The following is a 27,453-nucleotide window of genomic DNA, read 5'->3' as shown; positions in this document are numbered from 1 at the left end:
GACTCCAGTGACTAATTCTTTAAATGTCTGATAGAATTCACATCAATCATTCTCAAACTCTCCCAAAAAAATACAAGAGAGGGAAAAATGCTCTAACTCATTTTATGAGGCCAGCATTTCCTTGATACCGAAACCAGACAAAGACAGTACAAGAAAATTATATGCCAATATCTCTGATGAATACAGATATAAAGATCCTAAACAAAACACTAGCAAACTGAATTTCAACAATACATTAAGAGGGTCATACACCATGATCAAGTGAGGTTTATTCCAGGGATGCAAGAATGGTTTAGTATCTTCAAATCAATGGGATACATCACATTAAAAAAGAACATATAAATACCATGATCATCTCAATAGCTGCAGAAAAAACAGACAAAATTTTACATCCATTCACGATAAAAACTCTCAAAGTGTGTATAGAAGAAACGTACCTCAACATAATAAAGATATATGACAAGCTCATAACTAACATAATACTCAATGATGAAAAAACGAAAGCTTTTTAAGTTCAGGAACAAGACAAGGATGCCCGTTCTCACCACTTTTATTCAATATGGTACAGGAAGACCTAGCCACAGCACGTAGGAAAGAAAGAAAAGACACCCAAATCAGAAAGGAAGTAAAATTGTCACTATTTGCACATACATGCACTTGTACACTGAAAATTTTAAGACACTGATGAAAGATAATCCATGCTCATGGATTGGAGGAATATTGTTAAAATAGCCATACCACCCGAAGCAATCTACAGATTCAATGCAATCCCTATCAAAATTCTTACAGTATTTTTCACAGAATTATTGCAGTAACTATTTTGCAATATATACATCTACCAAATCATTGTGTTTTACACCTACAACGAGTAGAATGTTATACCAATTACATCTCCATTTAAAAAAATGAATGAATGGTTGAATGGATTAATGAAGACTAAGCAGATATTTCAATAATTCTGGGTGATTGTGTCTTAAAATTGTATCTTACATTTTACTTGATCCTTTAAAGGATGACAGACAATCAAGCAGACTAGGATGAGATTAATTGACTCCTGGAGTTAAAAGCAACATACAGAGCGTCTATTCTAAGCTTCTAAACTTTCAAGAAAAAATAAGTATCAGAAAAATTCATTTATCTGAAGTATGGAATTCAGTCTTGGTAGAACAAGAATTGGCTCTCGTTCTTCTTGTTTCTCATACTATACAACACTGTCTCATAGCGATCTCTTAGGATCATCTCAGAGTACACAAGGGAAGGTCTGATTTTTGGTAGTTTCTCCCCACCTCTCTTGAAGAGACCCTTGACAGCATTTATTAGAAGGGAAATTTCCTAGCTCTGTCACGTCATCTTTCCATCAAATAAGGCCTACTTATTGACACCTCTGAATGATACCACAAAAACTCCCAGTAGAGTTGGGTAATTTCTACTGTTGGATCTGGGGCTCAGGGAGATCAGAAAACTGAGTAGGGTCTGTGTTGATCTCAGAACTGTTACAAACCCTCTTGAACTAAGCATTGTATCCATACGTAATTGCATTAAAAAATCAGAAAGTAGAATGTGACACGGGGGAGACTTCTTTTTTCCTTATATCTTTTTCTAGGGAGGGAAACTTTTTCAGGACCTTCCAGAAAACTTCTTTTTGTGCTACTTGCCATAACTTAGTTGTATGTCCCCTAATACTTGTGGTGGGAAGGGCCTTCCCTCCAAGATCACATTGTCAGAGGATGGAACTTCTAGAATGGGAGAGTAAGGACCTCTACAAACTCCCTCCTTAATGAAGGCAATGAGGCTACTAGCTCTATTATTTGTCATTAAAAACATCCCTAAATGACAGAGGTATAAGATGAGAGATGGGGCTACTTATGAAGTCTCAAAGTTTGAGTGAGCAGAGCCTGTCAGGGTAGAAAAGGAAGAGGCATGTGGTGGTGGCCTCAGATTCAAAAATGACTTATTTTCCATTGAAGTTATTTCAACATAGACATGTTTAGAGTTGAAAAGAGATTTATTTTTCTTTACATTAACGTTCAGTCATACCACCTAGAGTGTACAATGAAATGTTAATCTTTTGATCATCTTGAAAGTAGAACAAGATTTTCTACTATTTTTTAAGTGATAAAAGTTTCAATGGGGTGAAATGTTAAAGCTTACCACAGGTTTGTTTTGTTTTTTAATAACCCTTCTTTGGCATTTCTTCATATTAAAATAGACTAGCAATCACAAAAATGAAAAGGCAGGGCCCTCTCTTGACCACTGAAAGGCCCAGGTCCTCTGATTGCAATCGTGGTGTCCCAAGAGAGAGGAATGTGCTAAAAATCAGAAATTTAGGCAGGTAAATTTAGGCAGCTCAAGGCAAAACACTCACAGAGATAGTCTAAGAGATCTCAGTCACACAGCTGGGGAATTGTGCCTTCTTGGAACCCTGCTACTCAAGGTGTGTTCTGTGGACCAGCAGTATCAAACAGCTCCTGGGGGTTTGTTAGAAATGCAGAACTTCAGGCCTCATTGTGAAAGTTTTCTAAATCAGACTCTATAGTTTCATAAGATTCACAGGTGATTCAAATGCACATTAAAATTTGAGAAGCACTACCTTAGACAACTTTTAAACTTTTAACCCAATGACTTTTTTCCAGAGGAGGAGGCAGTTTTGAAGAGGATAAGTGATTGGACAAGGACTTCATGGTGGGAGAGTTAAGACGTAATCCCAGTCTGCTCTGATCTCATCAATCTGTTGTTGTCTTTTGTTATGAAAGTTCCTAGAATTGCAGGTACAAAGTGGAGAAATGACTAGCCCAGTGACCTGGAAAGGTGATAAATGGTACCATCAGTGAATTTGGATTTAAAATGTCCTTTTTAGGCAATTCATCTCTAAACTCGGCTTCAAATAAATAAGTAAATTTATTTACTTAAATAAATAAATTGTCAGTTGGCTCCATTGTTTCATTCATACATTCTTTACATAAGCATTTTTTTGTCTACTGTTTCAGGAATTAACCAAACTTACCAGTACTTCTTAGCAGTACTGGATGGGAATTTTCTTTTAAATGGTACTTTATTACAGGGCTAAAAGCTAGAGCTTAAAAAAACTGACTTTATCATGTAGTAGACCACATTTTATTCATTAAGCTTAACTCCAACAGAAAATCCAAAGTAACAGTAGCTTAAACAGGTAGAAATTTCTTTTCCTCTCATGTAAATGTTGGCAGTCCAGGGCTGAGCACTGGGGACAGGATGCCTTCTCATTACCCCACCATACTTATCAATGTGGTCTCCACATAGAATATAGTAAGAAGGAAAAAGTGGAATTATCTTCTTCCTTAAAGCACTCCTCCCAGAAGTGCATTCACACCTATCACTTAATTTCACTGACCACAACTTAGTTACCTGGCTGACACCCAGCTCCCAAGGGAGCTTGGTAATCTAGGCTTTATTCCAAGTTGCCGTATGCCTACTATGACATGAGATTTTTCCAACAAGATATGATATTATGTGATAGTTCTTGATGCGCGTTGTTGATCAATAATGTGACTTCCTTCTTTTTTTAACTGTTCATGAAGCCTCTATACTAACAACAAGAAGACATGAGAAGGAAGTCCATGAACTTCTGCCACTGTGAGCCGTAGAGCTCTCCTTCATACAGAACTAACTCCCAGAAATGAATCCAGGTGTTCTAGCCCTCCTATGACTTCTCTTTTCAGATTTCCTTGCAATGACTCTTTATCTTAAATCTGTGCCCTTCCATTTGTATCTAGAACTGATTAAGGCCGACTGTCAATTCACCCACACTTCCCAGATGTGTGTTAATAATACTTTATGGTCTGAGATCACAGTGTAGCTTTTCATACTCAGAAGTCTGGCTCTTTTAATCAAAACTCCTGTCTCCATATCTGTTGTATTTATAGCACTTTTAAGGAACCCGTTTTGATGCACTGAAGCTGAGCACTGATACCTTTGTTCCTTTCTCAGACATCCTTGCTCTAAAGCCACGAGAGGGCTCCAGAACAAGTGCACTTTTAGCAAGTGCACTAAAAGGGGTTGTGATGACGGAACACATTGGCTAAGATCTGAACATACTATTTGTCTCTCACAACAAAATAGGGAGTCTAGAGTTTCTTAAAGTTAACAGAGAACTTTGTGAGAACAGACTAGAACACACTGTGTTTAAATCCTAGCTCACCATTCCTTTCCCATGCAATACTAGCATAATTATGCCAATAGAGGATGAATAACACCTTCTTTTGGTCTGTGTTTTGTAGATTTTGGATCCCCCCCCCAAAAAAAGGCGGGGAGTAAACAGGTTTTTACCTTGGTACAGGCTGCAGTAAATTTTTTTTTTTTCATTTGCCTCAGAGAAACTAACAACACTTTCTGGTGTAGTTTTCCAATATTCTCACACAAGCTGTGGGGAACCACCTCTATTAGTACACCTCTATTAGCCCCTTGTCCCCAATAAGGAAATAAGTATTTTTGGCTGGGAGTGGGGAAGAGTGGGAAAGATGGGGCGGGCTTAAGACCATTCCAATTAAAGATGTATACCTCCACTGGAAAGCTGGAAGCAGAGTAGGTAACATCTTGACATTGTTTCATATTCCTTCTGATACAAAGTAGGGGAATCTGGAACCATTTGGACACGTTTTTACCTTATTTTCCTGTGATTTACACTCACTGCAGTTCAAAGAATTGAAATAAAACCTCACCCAGGAGAGGAAGCTTCCCTAATTTTGGCAGATCTGAAAACAGATAGCTACTAAACATTTAGATCAGGGAATTGGCAGGATCAGAACAGTATTTTATGAAGATTCATTTCTCCTAGGTAAGAAGATGCCAAAAGTGTTAACATTCCTATTAAAACATGAGATTTTAAACTGTATCTGTGTAAGTCATCTTTCATGGGTACTACAACTCAAATGCATTTAAAACACATCTTTCAAGCATTTATTGAGGTAATTTAAAGGATCCATCTCCTGGGTGGAATTTCTCATTTCTTTAATGACATTGGTCTTCCTAATGGATTCTGGAGTATACCTGAGTAGATAACTTCTGATCCTACATTTTCAGTTGCCTTTTGGTGCTCTTGGCATCTTACCCTTGTCACGTATAAAACTAACCTTGTCATTTCTCATGGAGAGCAGCCTCTTGCCCTCTCAATGTCTGAGGTTCTTAGATAGCTCTATTCAAAGTCATCTTTGGCTCTGCTTTCTGTTTTCTAGCTGCCCATGTCCAACAAATCCATCTTGCTTCCAAGATGTGAAAGACATCTACCCCTGCCTCTCCATTCACTGTCCTAACTCAGTCTTCGGCGATGTCAACTATGCTGCCACCTCTTTCCCTGTATAACTGACTGTATTCATCACTGATAGACCTTCTTGTACAGCCTTGAAAATGTCATTCTTCTTTCAAAGCTTTTCGCTGGTTCCATGTTCCTTACAAAGTCTGTAAGAAAGGGATTGCTAGATCTATGTATCTGGATATATATGTGTGTTTTAACAGTAATTTTTTTTATAAAAGTAAAGTTACACATAAAATAGATTATAAAAGTATCAGAGGGCTCCTAATGAAGCCAAAAGGAATAACATAACAAGCATTTCCCAACTGGACTTCCACTGGGGGCCTCCACCCCTCCACAAATGCTTTAGGGAAAACCTGAGTCATGTCTAAGAACTGTATTTTGAAAAACACTTTTTTTTAAATTTTATGATTTTATTCTGGTTTCACATTTTATGATTAACGCATATAATCTCTAATATACAAGAATCTGTAATTCCTATACTTACAATGCATATAATATACTTGAATACAATGTCCGTAGTGCTGAACCTTCTAAGGTGATGTAATCTCTCCTCATTGAACTCTGCAGACTAGTTAGAATTTATTAATCTCATGACAGTTTTCACCTTCTATCTCAGGACAAACTGAAAAGTTTTTTGAAGCCAGGAACTCTACTAATTTATCTGGTAGAAAAGGACCTTCAAACTAGTAATTGATTTATTTAACTGAACTGGATAGAATATAACCTTTGGGTGTATCCCATAATGCATCAGAGATCAAGGAGAGCTCACCTTTCTCCACAATCTGGAAAACATTTAAATTAAATGACTATAAGGTGACTCCAGCAGAAGCAGATGGCCCCTAAATAAAAATGAGACTTCCTTTGACCAAAATCATAATGATGCAAAGTTAGAGTCCGCAAAACCACCTTCACTTCTGACACCAATTACAAGCTCAGGGGTCCCCAAGACCACATTGGGATTCAACAATTTGCCACAAAGACTCATAAATTCACTGAAAGATTTATACTTGCAGTTACGGTTTAGTACAATGTAAGGGTACAGATTACATCAGCCAGAGGAAAAGACACATGGAGCAAAGTCCAGGAAAGTTCCAAGCACAAAGCTACCAATTGTCATCTTCCAGTGGAGTCATGGACAGCACTACTTTTTCCAGCAATTATGAGTGATAATATTCCTGGAGTATTACCAGTCAGAGAAGGTCACCTGAGCCTCAGTATCCAGAGTTATTATTGGGACTCCATCACATGGGCATAGTTGACTGCCCAAGCGCCTGATCTCAGTCTCTAGCCCCTCTGGAAGTCAAGCTAATATTGTATGACCCAAAGTATACACTCTAAATCACATTGTTAGACTCTAAGATGAGGCTAGTCCCCAACTTGTATCACACTTTTAGATTATCTAGTGTGACCCAAGGCCTTCAGAAAAAGACTTTCCAAAGGTTTAGAGATTATCTTCCAGAAGCCCAAGGCAAAGGTCTGGGTGAGGTTAAATCCTTCACTACACAAATGGTAACTGCGTAACTGGAAAATATAGAGGGAAAAGTTCTTCACAGAAGCAAGCACTTTCACAACTCAGATTCAACTATTTAGAATGGAAGGGGAAGCATGTGAGTGTGAGCATCCTGAGCTGCACCTTCTGGTTAGAAGATGCAAATGTGAAATAACGCACCATCTCCTCCAAAGTGGCCATTTGGTTTCTTCCTTAGTGAATCTAAAATGTTCTCTCTGGTTTCTTCTTTTTTTCAAATAAACAAACTTACTTACTTACTTACTTACTTATTTATTTATGCCTGTGTTGGGTCTTCATTTGTGTGTGTGGGCTTTCTCTAGTTGCAGCGAGTGGAAGTTACTCTTCATTGCGGTGTGCGGGCTTCTCATTGTAGTGGCTTCTCTTGTTGTGGAGCTGGGGCTCTAGGTGAGCAGGCTTCAGTAGTTGTGGCTCACGGGCTCTAGAGGGCAGGCTCAGTAGTTGTGGCACACGGGCTTAGTTGCTCTGCGGCACGTGGGATCTTCCCAGACCAGGGATCGAACCCGTGTCCCCTGCATTGGCAGGCGTATTCTTAACAACTGCGCCACCAGGGAAGTGCCTCTTCCTGGTTTCAATCCCAAGGATGCTGGGATGACAAAAGATTAGAGAGAACCTGGAATAGCTGATTCCAACCCAAATATGACTGTTGGGCTGTACCCTACAGGCCTATAAGCCTTGTAGTTGCCCAGCCTTGAGACCACAGAAAGAGCCCAGAGACAGTGATGGGGATATCAATGGCTTATTAGACAGGGGATCTAACACACAGGGTCCTGGAGCAACACCCCACCATGTGAGGCAGACAGCAGGCAGGACATACCAGCAGTCTTCACTACTCAGGGGAGAAGGAGGCTACCATTTATAGGGGGAATTATGTCAGGTGGGCTCATTGGTTACCAGGGGCTAATTAAGCCTTACAATTATGAGAATTGGATAGTCATGTGAGTGAAGCAAGGCCTGGTCGAGGAGGGCATGTACAGAGAGCAAGAGAACAGCCATCTTGAATGGCCTAACCATACAATGACACTCACAGAATAATTCTTCCTTTCACAGCTAAAGAAGTATTTAAGACATGCTGCCTTGGCAGAAGTGTCATACTCAAACACCAAAATAGTAAAGACATCAGGAGCTTTTGCAGGAAACAAATTTCCTCCCCTGGGTTACAAGTCCAAGAGGCTCCCTCTCCTCCCTTTGGCTACTCACTGCACTACTGGGATGGGGGAAGGAGAGATAGGGTACTATCCTATGAGGAAAAGTAGTAAGCCTTATCAGACCCCCCAAATCACACAGCTACAGCTTATTCAACCACCACCCTTAGGGGACTCAATTTCCCCGCCTACATCAGGGCTCCCCCTCCTCACTGGAGGCTCTCCCAATGCTTGAGTACTACTCCTCTTTTTAACAGGTGTTTTACCCCGCAAATTCTTTTTTTTTTTTTTTTTTTTTTTGGCAGTACACGGGCCTCTCACTGCTGTGGCCTCTCCCGTTGCGGAGCACAGGCTCCAGACGCGCAGGCTCAGCGGCCATGGCTCACGGGCCCAGCCACTCCGCGGCATGTGGGATCTTCCCGGACCAGGGCACGAACCCGCGTCCCCTGCATCGGCAGGTGGACTCCCAACCACTGCGCCACCAGGGAACTCCAACCCCGCAAATTCTTATAAAGACCCAATTTCTCAAAGAAATAGGTATGATGTTATTTTCAAATTCAATAATGACAATACATTGAATTCAAACATTAGAATTTTAAAAGCACAACTAGAGATTCTGGCGCAGTGACTTTAGTGCAATACCAGAGCACAGTTCTTTTTACAAAAGCCCTCCAAGCCATCTGATTGAGGCTTCTGGTTTACAACCCTAATTTATACTGCACGTTAAAAAGCGAGTGAGGGTTAAGAGCTCTGCGAGATGAGAATATTTTCTCAGTTCTGCTTAGGCAACTTCACTTGAAATACTTGACCAAGATGTCTAGAGCTCTCTTCTGACAAGAGTAACTGCAGCTATACTATCTCACTGATTTTACACATACGAATAGCCAGTCATCTAGAGACCTAGGACTGGGGTAAGAACCACTGGGGCTAGAATGGCTAAAGTTTTAAACAAAACAGAAGAGACACTACCAGGATCAAGAGGCGGCCAGCATGTGGAGCATCTGAGACTCTCATACACCATTTGGAGGAGTATATATTGTTACAGCCACTTCAGGAAACTGGCAGGTTCTACATGCCTGTCCCATGAGTCACACTGTTAACATATAGCAACAGGAACGTAAATATATGTTCATCAAAATGTATGCATAAGGATGACCAGAGCAACATGCTTCATAGCAGCTCCAAGTTGGAATCAGCAGAATTGATAAATTGTGAGGTAGTCATACAATGTGCAACAAGACAGCAATGAAGTAAGCCAAGTACTGCTACATGTGACAACACAGATGAATGTGATTATGAACCGAAGAGGCCAGACATCAGAGTAAACAAACTATATGATTCCGTTTATAACAAGTTCAAAAGCAGACAAGACTATCTATGATGACAGAATAATAGTGGTTACTTTGTTGGGGTGGGAGAGGCCATGGGGGTCTTCCCGAAGTGCTGGTCCGTGCTCTGTGCTCTATTTCTTCATTCTTACCGTGGTTTCATGAGTGATTCACTGTGTATAAGTTCACACTGCACAGATGTGGCTTGTACCTTTTCCTGGTTGTATTTTATGTTTATCATTTTATTCAGTATTTCTTAAAAAGAAGAAGAGAAGCGCTAGTAAAAACTTCTGTACCTATTCAAGTGGGGTCATTCATGAGTGGCTACCCAATAATACCTGGGAACCGTGCAGAACCAAATAGACCATAGGCAGTAGCTGATGGAAAACTTCCCATTTGGGATTTTCCCCAAGTTCCCAGCAAACCCTAGATCCTCAGTCTTCCCCATTCACATGTCTGATACTTGACCCCCCCATTGCTCTAGGAAACAGGTGGGCCTCCTGAACTCAGCCCTCCTGAGCCCTCCGGACACTCAGATCTCTTTGGAATGCCCCTAACACACGACTCCTAACCCAACTTTAACCTGCCAGCAATCTGGGGACAGAAACTTGTTCTCCTGTATGCACTCCCCTTTTTTGATCCCTCTAGTCTAGAAAAAAGTGAGGGTCAGGTCATAACTTCCTATCCTGAGTGATGAGGGTAAACAGTTGGTTGAATGGGATCAAGTGTCATCCTTGATGGACATAGGGACCCTTCACCCTCTGCGGCAGTAATGGAACACATGCTCCAGACACTGAAACGATGCACACCTACCCAGTGCACCAGCCTCTCCCAAATAAATGTATAAATGTATCTCAGCCTTTGCAGGTACCTCCAGTGACAGGAAACATCACTTCACGGAAAGAGTTTGTTATGCCCTGACAAGTGCCAATATGGATAGATACAACAATACCCAACGCTAATATAGTGCTGCCTATACGCCAGGAAATGTTGAGACAGGCAGACAAGCAGACAGGCTTGCTTAATACTCCTGATGAATCCCACGAGATAGGTATTATTATTATTACCATCATCATCTTTTGCATATGCAGAAACTGCAAGGAGAGGTCACAGACCTGGCCACAGAGAGCAAGTGAAAGGAATTAACAGCACAGGGCAGTCTGACTTCAGATTCTGTACTTCTAACTGTCGCATCACGCAGTCTCCAAAAGGGGAGAGGAGCAGTGTACACCTTTGATTCTTCTCACTTTGGCACTTGCTGGTGCCCAGGCAGCCCTCAGAGATGTGCCCCCACTTACCCACTCATCACCAGTCCGGCCCTGAAGGACCCTCCTGACTTGGGGCCCATAGCTTTCCAAAGCAGAAGGGATGCTCTCCATCTCTATGCTCAGCTAGGGACCAAATGTGCTTGCATCTCAAGATTAATACTCATTTCCAGGACACTTTACACAGACATTTTTCTCAAAACACAGCCAAAGCTGGACATTGGGGCTTAACTCTAGGTGCACCTCTTACCCTTGTTGGGGAGGAAGAAATTCTCTACCCTGCTAGGTTCTTCTGGCTGGTCTGAGAACTAAATTGACATCCAAAAGATTAACAGGAAAAAAAAAATCACATCAAAGTTTAATAACATATATACATGGGAAAGACCCAGGAAAATTGAGTAACTTGCCAAAAGGGCTGAAACTGTCACCTTAAATAGCATCTTCAGCTAAAGATAAAAGAGGATGTTGCCAGTAGTGGTTTGGGACTCCAAAAGGGTGGAAGGAAATTCACATGGAGATGGAAAAGCAGAGGACTGGTAAATAAATGTTTGCTGGACAAGACAGAGATAATGGAACGCAGAGAGGAATTCTAACAAACAGACTTTGCTAGGTTCCCAGGTCTACACGCCTAGTTCTTACTAGGGTGATAGTTCCCTTCCTGGAACAGGTTCTCTGTCTACATTCTTTAGGCAGTTACGGGGAAGGTCAAAGTTTCTACCTGAGTCTTTTGGGCCTTGATTGCTTTCAGCTCAAAATAACTGACATGCCAAAGAAACATTTTAGGGGTGGCAAGTTTTGCTCCCCTACACACTCTATGCATAACCAAAATTCTGCTGTTGAAACCAGGGCACCATCTACAATTTCCCTTTCCCTACATTAAGTTTCTCTCCAGGTACTGCTGTCCCAATCAAACACAATAATTTTGAACATCAAAAGGAGACTTTAGACCCAGTCCCTTTTCTCTCAGAAGCCTCTCCTGGGATGCCTGGTTAAATTTGTGACTCCAAATAGAAATGGAGAGAAGGGCACTTACATAGGCAGCAATGTCTACATTTTTAGATGCCAATGGAACTGGCAATAGGAAGCTGTCCGCCTGTACCGTCCAAACCCCTGACCCATGGCCAAATTAGTGTTTCCAGAGGGGCTACCAGGCCCCCAAACTGTGATGTACTTTGCTGAGCACCAAAGCTGTGAGATAGATAAATCCCTGAGGGCAAAACCACCAACTAGTGAGTACATACGAAGTCAGTCCGCAATGATTTCCTGAGCACCGTGTGATGCATGCTCTTTAGAAAACTTACGGAATAAAAACGGAGAACGTGTAATTTTACTAAATGGCATGCTGTATGTTATGATCTAATGGCCGGAATTACTTTGTTGGGGGAACACTATCTCCCTCTCTCCTTGTATTTCTGGATATAGTGACCTCCTTTAGAGGAACACTTCTGGCCTCTCAGTGATTCTTTATGGTGTGACTAAGCTCCTTTTACTGCAGAACTGTCAGGACTCAGCTAAACCTCTGCTGTCTCTTACTGAAATCTGCCTTCTCTTTGGAGATCTTGGTCTACATTGGCCTGCAGTAAACTGAGCATTAAAGATTCAGCTCCTGGAGCCAGGTCAGCAATTTTCCAACTCTTCCTGAGACCAGATACGTATGTTTCCTTCTGGGATACAGTATAAGCCAGCCCTCTGTCATCTGGGTGAGGCACATGTCCCAAAGAGATTTACCTCAATTAAAGATAAAATATGACTCCTGGGTATAAATCCAAACAACAAAAGCTAAAGTACTAATTTGAAAAGGTACATGCACCCCAGTGTTCATAACAGCACTCCTTAAAATTGCCAAGATATGGAAGCAATTTGTGTCCATCAACAGATGAATAAAGAAGATGTGGTGTGTGTATACACACACACACACACACACACACACACAATGAAATACTACCCAGCCATGAAAAAGAGTGAAGTTTTGCCGTTTGCAACAACATGGATGGACTTGAAAGGTTTAAGTGAAATAAATCAGACAGAAAGACAAATACCGTATGTTACCACATATATGTAGAATCTAAAAAATACAACTAGTGGCTATAACAACAACAACAAAAAAAAAAAACAGACTCACAGATATAGAGAACAAACTAGTGGTTCCCAGCAAGGAGAGGGAAGAAGGGAGGAACAAGGTAGCAGCAGGGGATCAATCGGTACAAACTATTATGTATAAAATAAGCTACAAGGATATGTTGTACAAACACATGGGATACAGCCAATATTTCATCATAACTATAAGTGGAGTATAACCTTTAAAAATCGTGAATCACCATATTGTACAGTGTTATATGTTACAGGTGTACATCAACTATTCTTCCAATAAAAAAGATAAAATGTATCTCCTGACTCCTTTCTTAGTTAGTTGTGAACCTCAATGGGAGAAAGTAAGATTGTTGCTCTGAGAACCCTTTCAAGCCCCAGTGCTACTCCACTACCATAAAAGCTTCCCCAGGTACAAGGACAGGAGATTTTTCTCTAGTAATTTTACTACCATTGGATCAACTGTCTCTGAATCTCCTCCTGCTATTATTCCTCCTCCTGGTTTTTGCTGCTGATGCTTTCTTGCATTATTTTGCCACTCTGAGTTCCCTCTAGTTCCACTCAAAAAGCCATAGCTCCTTCAATTGGCATTGCTCAAAAACGGGCTGCCTCTCCAAGGCCGTCACTTAAATGAAATCTTTCCCAAATGGCTCTTCATTTTGATTGGAACAGGAAAATAAACACCAACAGATTATCACAGCTGTATCTGGCACAACCATCAGAAGAGCGATCCAGGATTGCTTTCGTTTTTCCAGATTCCCAAAGATATTTGTCTTCTGCTTTCTATCGCCCAAGCCTGGCTTTCATCAGGTAGCTTACTTAGGAATGAGCCAACAATACATCCCCTTCTCATCCCTCCATCGCTGAGGAGGCATTAAAAATTCAGCTGCCTCTTCTCAGTGAACAATTATCTCACTCATTGGCTTGATTCACTGATCTCTTAATGACAGCTTTCCTGCTGTTTCCTTTGAATGTTTAAAATATGAAACAATCCTGTCTTGTCAAGCTGAAAACTGTGGCTGAGTTTTTTGTCGCTGTTTCCAATAAATAATTTCAAGGGGTTTCAAATTATCCATCATCTGACAGCTCTCGGGAAGATTCTCTCATCTCCTTCAGGCATAAAAAGCCATTTCTAACTACCGTGCTGTCCCACTGATTACCCTCAATGATTTTCAAAATCGGTTCCATTCTTCTCAAAGAACCTCCCTCCCCATCAATATTAAAGGGCGCTTTGAATGAACCCATACCCAGGAGGAAGGACTGTATGTGACTGTCCTCCCCTGGCCAGGATGAATTAGTAAATAGACTATAAAGGTTAGAATGGTATACTGATCATATTTATTCAGCACTTCATGAGAAGATGCACACATTAGAAAGAGAAGATCTAGGATGGGGAGACCAGTGTAATTTCTGATGGGAGGCAGCAGAAGTACTATCTTCAGAAAAGGAAGTAAAGTAACTGAAAGACATTCTGACTGGAAAAAAGTCAGAGGTTTGTGCTCTAACCTGTCACTGTAGCTTTCTTGCTCCTTTCTTCCCCAGGGAAGGATGGAAAGGACAACTCACAGAAGGGAGTTAGAAAGGAATGCAGTCTGCAGTGCATTCATAGCCAGTGGAGAAAGAATGCAACAGCAGATAGAACCCTTTCCCTGCCACAGAGTCTAAAAGAATCAAGAAATGAGCTTTACTCATGGGAGTTACAGAACTGGAAAATGCAGTCTTTCATTGTCTTCATGCCCAGAGGACCTCAACCAAAAGCCCAGAAGCTAAAAGCTGAAAAGGGGTGGAGGAAGATAGCTGAGGACAACCTCTAACCCCAGGAATTAGTTCTGACTCCAGAATAAGGATGCTGAATGTTTTAAAAAACAGTTTATTATCAAGTTGAAAAGTAAGATCAAGGCTGGATTAAACTTTCATGGTTCAAATTTGCAAGAAAAGATAATACCTCTGTGTATATCTCTTTGAAACTGGTGCTCTTACTGATATTGAAAGTTTTATTTTTTTAAATATTTCTGTGCTTAACTTTATTTAAAAGTTGTGTTTTTTTTAAAGGAAATCCATGCTTTTAGACAAACAAATCAACCTATGAGCTAAGCTCTGGGGTTCTAAGTAAAAATAAGAAGTGTTTCCTGGACCCTAAATGCTTACAAGCTAATTGCAGGATTAGTTATATCACCTGCTCTAATGAATGCAGTAGGGAAACTAATGAATTCTTTCACTTTGCGTATTACCACCACCTCCAAAAGAGAATTAAAAATAAGAGGGTCCTCTTCTAGTATTCTTCATCTCACCATCCACCTAGTTACACAAACCAGAGCCCTAATGGTCATCAACCCCTCACCCCCTACATCTAGTCTCTCACCGTGTCTGTGGATGTGACCTCCTCACAGTATTTTTAAGCCTGTCTGTCTGTCTGGAGTAGCCACCATCACCACCACCCCAGCTCTCTAATCTAGATCATTGTCTGGGTGACCAGAATAGCTTCAGACTGCTCTGCCCACATGCACTCTGGCACCCCTCTAATCTGCCCTACAGACTGGAGCCAGAGCAATTGTCCAAGATACCAATCTGATGATGTCACCCTTCCACAAGTCACAGGAGGAGAATCTCCCCTCCCCTTCATCACGCAAGCCCTTGAAGGGCCATGCTCCCTGCAATAGGACTTTAAAATAAAGATGCCGGTCCTTCTGACCTCACCCATTTCTCTTCCTCTTGCTAACTCTTACTCATCCTTCAGAGGCTAATCAAATATTACATTCCTTTTTTTTTTTTAACCTCTGCCTCACAATGGGTAAAATTTTACATTCATTTATGGGATTGTTTAACAGCTTTCTCTCTGACCAGACTAGCATAGTGCTTGATGTATAGTAAGCATTAAGATAATTGTTGGATGGATTAGTAAGTCAATAAGAAATTAAGATGGGATTGCAAAATGAGATTCACAAATAAATGTGGTCAAAGACAGATTTACAGAAACAGCCTTTTGATTTGGGGCTTCAGAGGAGAATAGTAGTCTATTAAGAGAAGAAATAATGTAGACTACTTGGGATTGAAGGAGTGGATATGGCTGTATTGTGGTGGTAAAGAGGACAGGGCTCTCGTAAGTTACCCAGACCCATTCAGACTTAGCAGCTTTGGTCTTTGAAAAACCTACTTAACCTTTCTGTTCCAGTTTACTCATTTTTAGGAGGTGGATGACAGGAGTTCCTACCTCATGGTATGGAATGAGGTGTGGTATGTTAATACTTGGCACTATAACTGCCACATAGTAAATGTTCTTTAAATGATAGCTCATGTTATTATTTTTATACTTATCCACAGGTCATTAAAATTAAAGTTTAAGTCAACAAATATACATATATCAAGATGCTATGTGCTGGTACTGAGTCAGGCAATGGAATGGTGATGAAAGGTAAATTTACAGAAATACTCTTCAAGGAGCTCACTCATCTTCTATTGAAGGTGGTCACTGTTTGGTGGAAACTAAGGGGGGAAACGGGACAAACATTGAAGGACAAGCTTCTTAATGGACCAATAAAATGACAACAACAAATACCCCACCAGGTACTAATTAGTACCTACATCCCAGCTTAACCACGGACAGTATTTCTGTAAAGCCTCCGACATAACCCCACTTTTTCCAACTTGCATGCAATTTGGGGAGCAAGTCTGGTCCTTTGGGTACTGTCATCCTTGTGGAGAGAGTGCTTGTGTTCAGAGTCTAATCCGCCCCAGGCCAGGTATGTCTTCCTACCACTTAACAGGTCAGTATCATTTCATGTTTTATGTTCTACTTGGTAATACAGATGGAGATATTAAAGTTCCAAAGGTTAAGTCAATTTGTCCAAGGACACAAAGCCACTCAAGATTTGAATAAAGACTGTATAACTTGAGGTTGCAGGACAGTCTTCAGAGCACCCTGGGTAACTTTCTTTACACAGAGGTCATGGGAACCTTAAAAGGACAATTACCTAAGGATGATCTAAGCAGGGATGGAGAGATGGAATTCTGGCATATTTTCTGAAATATTTATAAGCTTCGAAATGAAGAATTTTACTAACATGGATAAGTGGATGATGTCAATGTCTTTAAGTAGCTGTTATCTGTGAGAATCTACAGAATACATTTAGTCACAGAATTTGGCAATTAAAAGGACCTTGGCGGTCATGTGGTTTTATACCCCATACCACACAGAAGTTTCTTTTTGCAGTAATTGTCAGAGAGTTTAGGAGGATACAGTTTTTCCCAAAACCCTACAGTCTCACAGGGGGAAGGCATCCTAGAAATCATCTAATCCAACCCCGCAATTTACAGGTAAGAAGTGTAAAGCCCAAAGTGTCCAGGTGATACATTCAGGGCCATCGACCACTTATCTCCAGAGGTAGACCCAGAAAGCAGACCATTTGGATTCCAACTATACTGCCTCAATTTAAGATCTTAAAAAATAAGGTAAAAAACAAACCAAAAAATTTATTTACAGAGGATTCTTTTATTATTAGGAAAATGCTGTTTGGGCGTAGGAGGTTGTAAGAAAAAAATATGGAATTCCATCTTTAAAACGCATTCAAACACTTTGGTAAACAAATGTCCGGCTCCTAGGAAAACATTTCTGGTTTTTGACAGGTTCAGACACATGCAAATGATAGGAAGAGTCTAACTGAAGCCCTGGAGAGTATTAACAGCACTATCTTAATTGTAGACAAAACTGTGACTAGGTTTCCCAGTCAGGCAGTATAAGTGCCAAATAGGGAACATTCCTAGCCTTTGTGGTGGGGTAGAGCCAAGTATCAGGGATAAAATGTAAGAACATGTCCATGCTAAAGATACATTGTCTCGCATCCTCACAAGGCTATTATTCTGTCCATTCTCCAGTTTTAGAAGCTGAGGCTGAGAAAGTTACTCCAACTTGCCCTAAATCCCAAAGAAGTGGCAGAGCCTGCATGTTCGCAGAGATTAGTAGTTAGTCTCTAACTTAGTGGGCTAGAGTCCAGCCTCTTATGAAGCCTTTTAAAGTAAGATACACTTGGGAGAAAAGGAAACAGAGACCTACGTCCTGAATTTCAAAATATACCACCCACCTCCTCTCTATCCAGGGGTTCACTGAACATGGAGTTCTGTCTGCAAGTGGTCATATTTCTTCCCTGCTACTGCATGCATTCGGCCAGCACTCTCCTCAGCACTGTCTGGGCAGAAAGCTCTGCAGTAACTCTTAAACAACCAGGAGTTGTAATATGTTCAGTTAATAGGTGGCAAGGGACATGTCAGATTGAACTTTCTAATTTATAATTTCAATCAAAGTTTAGTGACTCCCTGCTGACCATAGACAGGATAAATTCCAAATTGCCTTGTGATATGCTTAGGCTGACATTCAAAATCTCCCACATCCTGGCTTGAATTTCCTGTTCCATGTTCTGCCCAGCCATTACATTTTCCAAGCCTTCTACTCAAGCTAAATTGGCCTTAATCTGTCTTCCAAGCATATCTTACACTACTCCACATCCACATTTTTGCTGAGACCATTTTTCCACATCCTCACATGTCTCTCTTTCTCATCATTTATCCAGAGTCTACCCTCCAAGATCCAATTCTAATTCTTATTTCTTTCATTCATTTGATAAATAGTTGCTACTTTTGTGTCAAGCCCTATATTATGCAGCAAGTGTAGCTAGGTATACAGTGGTGCTTTAAGCCCACATCCTAGTTGAGGGTTGAGGAAGGAGAAGGAAGAAACAAGAAAAGTTAATATGCAATATCCAGATATGAAAATTGCTATGAAGGGAATAACTTACAATACAAAACAATTGCTTTCAGTGGAGTGGCTGTTCCCTACAGTGGTGGTCAGAGACCTCTCTGAAGAGTAGCCATTTGAGATGAGACTTAAGATATGAGAAAGAACCAGGTGTCCCAAGAGCATCCTGTTCAGGATAACAGGGTGTGCAAAACTTTGGATTGTGAAGGACCTGGAACCAGGATAAGAGTGGCAGGAAATGAGGTAGGAAATCTCACAAGCTTTCCAGTCGGCAAAAGTCTACCTTTCATCTGAATTTCTCTTACCATCTGTACCATCAAATTCTTTAGCATAAACTGTCTACAATTATCATTTGTTTTTAATCTTATCTCCTTCCTTACACAGAAGTTCTGTGAGAGCCTGTATCCTAGTACTCACCAGCAATAAAAGCTCCAAAATGTACTCAACAAATAATTGAGTGGAAGATTCTAGTTCCTTAGGGGCAAGGCTTTCTATGGTCCGATGTCAGAAGACAAAGTCGAGTTGTAAGAGTTGGCTCATACAACCCAATTGTTAAGTACTACTTTTCTTCTATATTTAGATAAATGTATTCAAGATACCCTGAAACACTCAACTGGGTCGTGTATTAGAAAATTGTTTCTATGCTTAGGAATATAGACATGTTTAATTATGACATAATTTATAGGAAAAAATCATAACAATAAACACTTTGAAACAGCTTTTTTTAAAAAAAACTCCTTCATCCACGAATTGGTGATGTTAGTGGTGATGATTTTTTTGGTCTTTCTATATCTTTTGGGGGTTACTTTCTTATTCATTGTTTAAAAAAAATCACTTTACCAACAGTAAAGTTTTTCACTTTAATTTTATCTGCTTAGTAACACACCATTCAATACTGTGAAAACAGCATTCGTCACCACAGAAAGTGCCAACTGATCTAGAACATGTCCAAGAATATATACACATACATAGTGTTTATCAGTGGGGTAAGCCTAAGTACTTTGCCGTAAGGTAGTTCATGAATCACTGTGTGATACAAACGATTTTCATGGTAAGCACACGTATTAACATAGTATTACAAAATTTTTAAAGGACTTGCTATTTAAAACTAACTATATTGATGACATCCTACAACTTTGCGCACCTCAGGCTTCAATCGTTTTACTGAAATGTTCTGCCTATAAGTTGTGCAGTTAATAGATTTCACATGTGGGGGGCGGTCCTCTGGACCTAGAACTTAACCCATTTTTATTCCACTCAAAGCAGGTATTCTATCACTGGACACACTTGGTTTTCTGATAAAATACTACTTAACATTAAACATATTCTTAATGTGGAGAATATGTCTCCTCTAGCATAACCTTTCTTTTTTGAATCACATATTAGTCCTTCATTTATTTCAATATTTAAATCTAATTTAGCAAATACCATGAACACAAAGTTGCTGAAAGCATATGCACTTCTCTTCAACTATACAGCAAACCTCCCGTAGTCTATATTTAAAATTGTCTCTTCAAACCATCAGCAATGTTTTCTAATGTACCATCCAAGTATTCAGTGATAAGTGAGTTTAGTTTGTGATTTTTAAAAAATTCAATCAGACATTCTTGCCATAACAAAAAGAATGAGTATTTCCCCATTGGCATGTGGCTTTTTTCCTTTTTAATTCGGTAAGTAGTTTCAAATGGGGTTCCCCATGTGTGTGCTTCAGGTTGGTAAAATTTTGTAACATACTGAGTAGCATATATGACTTTAAAGTTTGCTGAACAAAATTATAGAAGTGTGCCTTTTGTTTTCTGGGTATTTAATTTTCAAAGGACATGTTAGCTGTTACAGCTACATACTCTAATTAACCAACATCTCCTTTCTCTGGTTGCTTCTAAGATCTTCACTGTTTTTGACATTCTGCACTTTCCCTGTGGTATGTTCAGATTAATGTCTTTCATTAATTCTGGAACATCACTGGCATACTGCCTCCCCCTCATTCTCTCCTTTTGGAGCTCTTATTAATAAATGTTAGATCTTCTTTTATCCATGCCTCTTAATCTTTCATACTGTTATCTTCTTACCTTCCTATGAGATATAACATGTAAATTCTTCAGGTATATCTTTCAGTTCACCAATCCCTCTTATCTGTATTTTAAGTCAATGGATGAATTTAAAAACAGATAAATTTCAATGATAATTTTTTTCATTTCTAAAACCTAATCTGGTCCTTTTTTAAATCATTTTTTTTCAACAATGTAGCATCCTGTCCTTCATGTTTTTGATGCCCTATTTTAAGTCTATTAACTTTCAGCAAGTTTAATAGTATCTCTGATAAATGAAGTATTTTATTGGGGGAGGGGATGAAGCAGAGTCACATCTAACTGTTGCTTTTACTGACTGTAGCTCATGAAAGACCATTTCCTTACGTGGCTCCTAATTCTGAATTGGGAGCTCATATACAGTGAGGATTTGTCTGTGGGAATATTATGAAGCCTAGATTGAGGTCTCCTCCCTCTAAAGACGTTTTGTACTTTCTCTGCCAGTTACTCAGGTGGCTTTCCAGCAAGGGACTTTTTAATATTAATATCTTCATTAAAACATACATTTGAGATTTCCTAGATCACATAGGATATATAAATTTGAACCTCAAACCTGAATGATAGCATTTCTATATCCAAAAACTCTCAAGGGACATATACTTTTACCAAAATCCTAGAAATATAGGCAAAATTACTTGACATCTTCCTTGGGCAGAGAATTTTTCCTAGTCTGCTACCATTTTGTAATAAAAGCAACCAGTACTCCTTGGAGAAAAGGCCAGTTCCAGGGCCGGGGCAAGGTAGGTGTAAGATGAGCCTGGAATATCTTACTGTACAAGAAAGAAAGTGCTCAAAAAATAATGGGGATATATAAAAAAAGATATAAGAGCCAGTTTTAAGGGCCTCATACTGGCCAAATAGGGGACGACTGAGCTTCAAAATGTTACTAATTGGCTATAATCCAAAAAAATAGAAACCCATGAGTTCATATTGTTGTAATAAGAGAAGTATTTCTTTCTTATAGAATGTGAATTAATAAGCATAAGAGGAATTATTCAGTTAGAAAATCGTCAGTCAATGCTAAAACAAGTTGGTAAAATTTTGAGGACCAGGGTATTTACTAAGTCTCAAAGTATCTCTCCAAAAATTACTACTTATATACAAAGGGTAAATAGTAACTCTATAGTGGATAAACTAGACAGACACCATCTTAACCAAGGGTCAAATTTAACATCACTAGTAATAGGACAAACCAACATCAAATGCCTCTGGATATGGTGTACAGAAATGGTCATATTATCATTTCCATGGTACTCCTGCCCAAAATGCATACCTGAATCTCATCAGGAGGAAACAGACAAATCCAAATTGAGGTACATTCTACTAAGTAACTGGCCTGTACTCATGACAAATGTTAAGGTCAAGAAAAACCAAGTAAGCCTGAAAAACTGGTTCAGATTACAGGAAACCAAAGAGACATGGCAGTTAAATGTAATATATGATCCTGGATTGGATCCTGGAGCAATGAATATCAATTACATCAATGTTCAGTGTTCACAATTTTGATCATTGTAATGTGGTTATCTAAGAGAATCTCCTTGCTCTTCCATGATACATAGTAACGTTTAGGGATAATAGGACACAATGTCTCCAACTTTTTTCAAATGGGTCAGAAAAAATGCACACACAGAACACACATACACACACACACACACATAGAACATTAAAACAAATTGAGAAAAATGTAAACAATTTGTGAATCTGGGTAAAGGGTATACAGGACGTCCTTGTGCCATTCCTGTAAATTTTCTTTCAGTTTGAAGATCAAAATATAAATTTATCGAAAAAAGGACTCAAAAACTAAATAATCTCTTAATACATTTTCCAAGTGTATGTCAAATATAATATATTTCAATATACTAAAAGCAAAAAAATGAGTAAGGACATCCCTCCATCCCTCTGAGTTCCTCCCTTACACTCTTGTGACACACATCTGCCACCCTGTTGAATTAGGACCCCAGTTTCAACCTCTGTGCTGACATCCATGAAACTCAATTTCTTGAGTTAAAATCTAAGTAGAAGTCGGTATTTTCTTCCTATTCCCCAATATTGTTTCATACAAGCTCAACACAAAATCCACTTTAGTCCTCGCTACTCTAAAATCATACAGTAATAATTATATAGAACTCAAATTGCTTACAAAGTGTTGGGCACCGTTCCAAATGATTTACATATAATTCCTTAAATGACACTTCTGTGAGGGAGGTAACAGTATGACTCCAATGGGAAAACTGAGGCACAGAGATATGAAGTAACTTACTCTGATTCATGACCTAGTAAGTACTAGAAACAGAAGCTGAACAGAGGCAGCTCTGCTCTGGAGCCAACACTTTCTGCCACCATAATACCTTGTTTCTTCAGTCTCTTCTGTATAGCAGTGCAGATACTTGTGCCATTTACCTTTGTATCCTTAACTCTTAGCATACTACGTGACACCAAGTAGGTCTCAACAGATATTTGTTTAACTGAACTGACCACCACTCGTTTAATGGTCTATTATCTTACATTGTTATTTACAATGATAGATGATACATACCACTACATACATAAATCTCATCCCCCCAACTGGGTCCCAGTTTCCTCCAATGAGGGTCCTGAACTAGATATATTTCTCATATTACTTCTAGAAAACAACCTGAACTGAAACAACAAGTTCAGACCTTCGCATCCATCTTTGGTCAATGAGTCCTTATTGCCTGTGGGCTATTACCCTGATATAGCTCCTCAGTTTCCCCCCACCTTGGCCCTCTAGATCATGGCTTCCTACCCATTAGTAGTCTGACAAGCCTATTCAAAGCACACATATTATTTGTAAAGTTGTTTTTATAATGTTAAATATATATATGTGTGTGTGTGTGTGTGTGTGTGTGTGTGTGTGTACAAAGCATGTCCCCAAAGGGATAGTTCATGCTGCTATGTTTACTTTTAATATTTGAAAGTCCTGATTTGATTTCAAATATATATCATTGAGGGACACTGCAGTAATTTCTCCTTAATACTAAATATTATTTCAAAATCTGGCAGCTAAAAAAATAGATTATTTTCTAGGCAAGAACCCATTTATTATCCTTAATGTACAGATGTGCTAAGAAGATCTATTCTAATAAACAAGTACTGAGTATTTATTTATGGTAGTGATGACGATCATCAATATGGATGTGGAAAGCAATCAATGTCCTCATCAAGTAAAATTTGAGAAATCTGGCATTTAAGTCCAAGGCAAAAAAAAAAAAAAATCACATGGAAATAAACAAAGAGCCTCCATCCTTCTCATACAATTTCTAGGGTTTTTGCCTTGTTTTTCCAGTATGTACACATTTTTGAACTAGAAAAGCTAAAATGTAAAAATTACATTATTAAGAATCATATTTGGTCAGGGAGAAACACTAATTCTTTTATTTCAGAAGATTTTGCTGTTGTGGTGCATTTTCTAAAGCACATTGCCTCTGGAGACGCTCAAAATGAAACAAAATAAACAAATGCTAGTCATCCTGTCCAAAGTAGAAGAGCTAAGTCCTGCCCTGAGGAACTGTACAATTGAACATAACAAGCTGGAAATCTCCTCATCCATATGAAATTCTTTCATAAATGATTTGAGGTCAAAGTGTCACTTCCAGAACTAGGGCCCAGGGAAGTAGACAGTTCCTACCAGAAGAGGGTACATTCAAAGATATGTTTAGATCTGGTAAAGACTGACAAAAAGTAGATTTTGTGCTAAAGATGAAAATTTGAGATACATGAACAAAAAAGACAGATTTACTCCAAGGCCTGGAAATCCATCTGAAAAAAGCAGCAGGAACAACGGATTTGCAGAATGACTCTACAAAGCCCATGATGGATGTGTCCACCCACACAGGAAAGGAAGGAGAGGATATGCACCCAGAGGGCCAAGCTGCAGGCAGGTCTGAGGGTAGCATGAGGAAGAGTCAACAGCAGATACTGGTGACCTGTTCCTAGAGTCTGATCCAGAGGCAGGAGGTGCTACCCTGGGGGAACAGACACCTTAGGCAGGGAAGCCTTTGCTGGGAATAAAGTATGACCCTGGTCCTAAAGAACTAGGGAAAGATAGGAGGCTGTCACAGAGGAGAGAGGCCAGAGCCCCGTTCCCATGGAACAACAAGGTCACTAGTGCAGCATGATGAGTGGCAAGGCAGGGCCAAGACAGTTCCTGGCCCCTTCAACCTCAGTCATTTGCAGATGGGACTGGGGTGGGACTGACTTACTGGCTGAAGTGACCTCAGCTAGGAGTATTCAGGGACTCCAGGGACAGGACAACTATTGAACCACCCAGCAACTCAACTTAAAGCCATGTTTGAGGGACATCTATGGCCCAAACTACGGCAGCCTTCTTTCTTCTCCCTCTCACTTCCCTTTCCCACCTGGAATTTTCTCTTACAGTAACCCTTATTACTCCATGTTAAAATAGAGTCACCCTTACCCAGCAGGCTGTAAGCTCTGTGAGAGCTAGGCCAATGTCTACTGTGTCAAGTGTTGAATCTCAAACATCAGTTGAATAAGTGAAAGACTCTCCATCTTGTTGGACACATGGGCAGATTGTCCCCTGCACTAATAAGGAAGATAGGAAGACCCCCTGGTTGAGGCTAAATGGTTAAAGAAGAAGACCTTGCCTGCCGCTGGTACTCTGAACAAATGCCTGATCTCTTTGCCTGAATTCTTAACGCTGCTACCTTAGTTACCTGTGTTGATCTCTGCCCTTTAACCTCAGCAGACCATGCCAAGCTTGTCTGCGGCTCTGGGCTCTGCCCCTATGGATTTCTCTAGACCTCCATTTGCCCCTGATGTGCCCTTGCCAGACAGATGTGCACCTGCTGACTTACTCTGCTCTAGACAGTCCCCTGCTTCAGGCACCAGATGTCCATCCAGTGCAGCGGCAGCTCAGCCACTGGTTTGGGGCCACATCTCAGATCCAGCTGTGTCCATTCTAACCCAGCCACCGCCAGTACCTCCACCTGGCAGGCTGGTCGCCAACAGATGTGATCAAGGCTGCTGTTAAGAACTTCCCCACTCGGGGGGCGGGGGTGTACCAAAATAAAAAGCAAGCACCAGAACACCTAGAACTAATATAAAGTAATTACACTGATAGTATATATGTGCGTCTAAATCACACACACATATATAAACATAGTATAAATTAACCAAAAGCTTAAAATGTGATTATTTCTGCACCATATTTTATAACTGCATTGGAGTTCCTCAGCCGAATTACTATGGTGATGGCAAATGTTTTGCTGCCATTCCCAGCAATCTGAAGTCAAAAATTCTATGCTGCCAGATTCTAGGGGAATTTTACGATTAAATCCTGGTAATGTAACTACGCAATCCTTTGATACATGGTTACCCCTAGCGATGGGTAGTTTCCTGGGGGACTGACACATTCAATTGCGCATGAGGCCTTCCCCAGTACCAGGGCAAACAGACCATAGGATACAGCTTGCAAACATTACTTCCACGATGTTACAGAAAGGTTCTTTGGCAGAAAAAGAGAACTGATAAAGGTAGATCTGCATCACGCACACCTGTAACCAAGAGCTCTGCCAATTACATGCTCACCCCCGATCATTCTCAGTCATCTTAAAGGAAAAGCAGCCCCTGAAACCAAGGTCTCCACAACATGAACAGCATTAACTGTATTGCTCATTTCCAGATAGATGGAAGCAATGTTGGCGCTCTCACAACAGGACACAATCACAGGGCAGGGATGTCAGTGAACCAGGTGCAAATTGCTCCACCATATGTTTAAGGCATCAGCAGTGCACATGCCTCCATTTGATAAAGTCAAATTAAATCCTGCTCAACCCTCAGCCTGCCTGATAGCAAACAAGTATCCCCAGCATTATTCACACAATTCTCCGAAAGCGGTCTTCCAGCCCACAGTTGCAGTGGCGGCTATTGTTGCTGCAGCCCCACGACGTACCGCTGGCACCAGGTTTGACCATCTGTCCAACAGTATTGTTCTGTCTAAAGCAGAATCTCATTAGCCTAGCTTGCTGTCTAAGCCACTGCTGTCCATTGGATACTGAGCAGCCTTGCTTGTGGCTTGACTTTCCTCGTGGGGGCGGTCCCTTGCTTAGGCTCTCAAGGCATCTGTCCTCAGGTATGGCTCAGCCAGGCACCCACACTGCTGGCCAGCCCCGCCTCTGAGGCGTAGCCTTCCAAGGGCTCAGGAAGGTGTCCTCCCCTTGTCCCCAGCTATCATCTCACAGTCCGCAATACGTGGTTCTGCTCTTTTCTTCAGCCTCCATTCCCCACTCCCTTAGACTGTCCAGCTTCATTGCATCAGAAGCCTTTTCACTTTTTGGCCTCGTGTGACTTGGCTTCTCAGCAGCTTTTCGCAAAAGGCAGCCACAGCCTCCTGCTTGAGCCTCTTTCCCACTTCAGCGTTCACGATGCCACACTCTCCCAGTGTTCCCTCTACCCTGCTGGCTACTCTCAGCCTCCACTGCCCAGTCTCTAAATGTTGGGATTACTATTGGTTTACTTTAATAAACACTTAAATAAGATGTATCATTAATACTTGCTAGATAATATTTGTCGTAAATGCCTTGCACGTATCACCTCATTAGTGCCCCACGTTTCCATTTTCAGACATCATCCCTATTTTCAACTTCCTAGGTTATCTCACACAACCTCATGGCCTTAAATACCATCTCCTCCCTAACATCTCCCAATGTATGTCTCTGGCCGCAGTGTTTCCCTGGGATTCCAGATCTGCTTCCCCAACTGCCTGCTCAACATTTCCATTGGCACATCTAATAAGAATCTCCAACTCGTTTAAAATCAAACCCTTCCCCTGCTCAGATATGCCACTCCCACCACTGCCTCGTATCTTGCAAGGCAAATGGCAAATCCATTCATTCCAAGATGCTCAGGCCAAAACTATGCAGTCATATGTGATTCCCTTCTCTCTATTTAACCCCCAACTGATTCATCATCAGATCCTTTTGGATGTACC

The sequence above is a fragment of the Aethalodelphis obliquidens genome, unplaced genomic scaffold (genome assembly GCF_003676395.1).
Source record: "Aethalodelphis obliquidens isolate GAN/ISIS:26980383/991018 unplaced genomic scaffold, ASM367639v1 scaffold19, whole genome shotgun sequence".
Classification (NCBI taxonomy): Eukaryota; Metazoa; Chordata; class Mammalia; order Artiodactyla; family Delphinidae; genus Aethalodelphis; species Aethalodelphis obliquidens.
The sequence above is the reverse complement of the archived record's forward strand: the minus strand, read 5'-3'. Positions refer to the sequence as shown.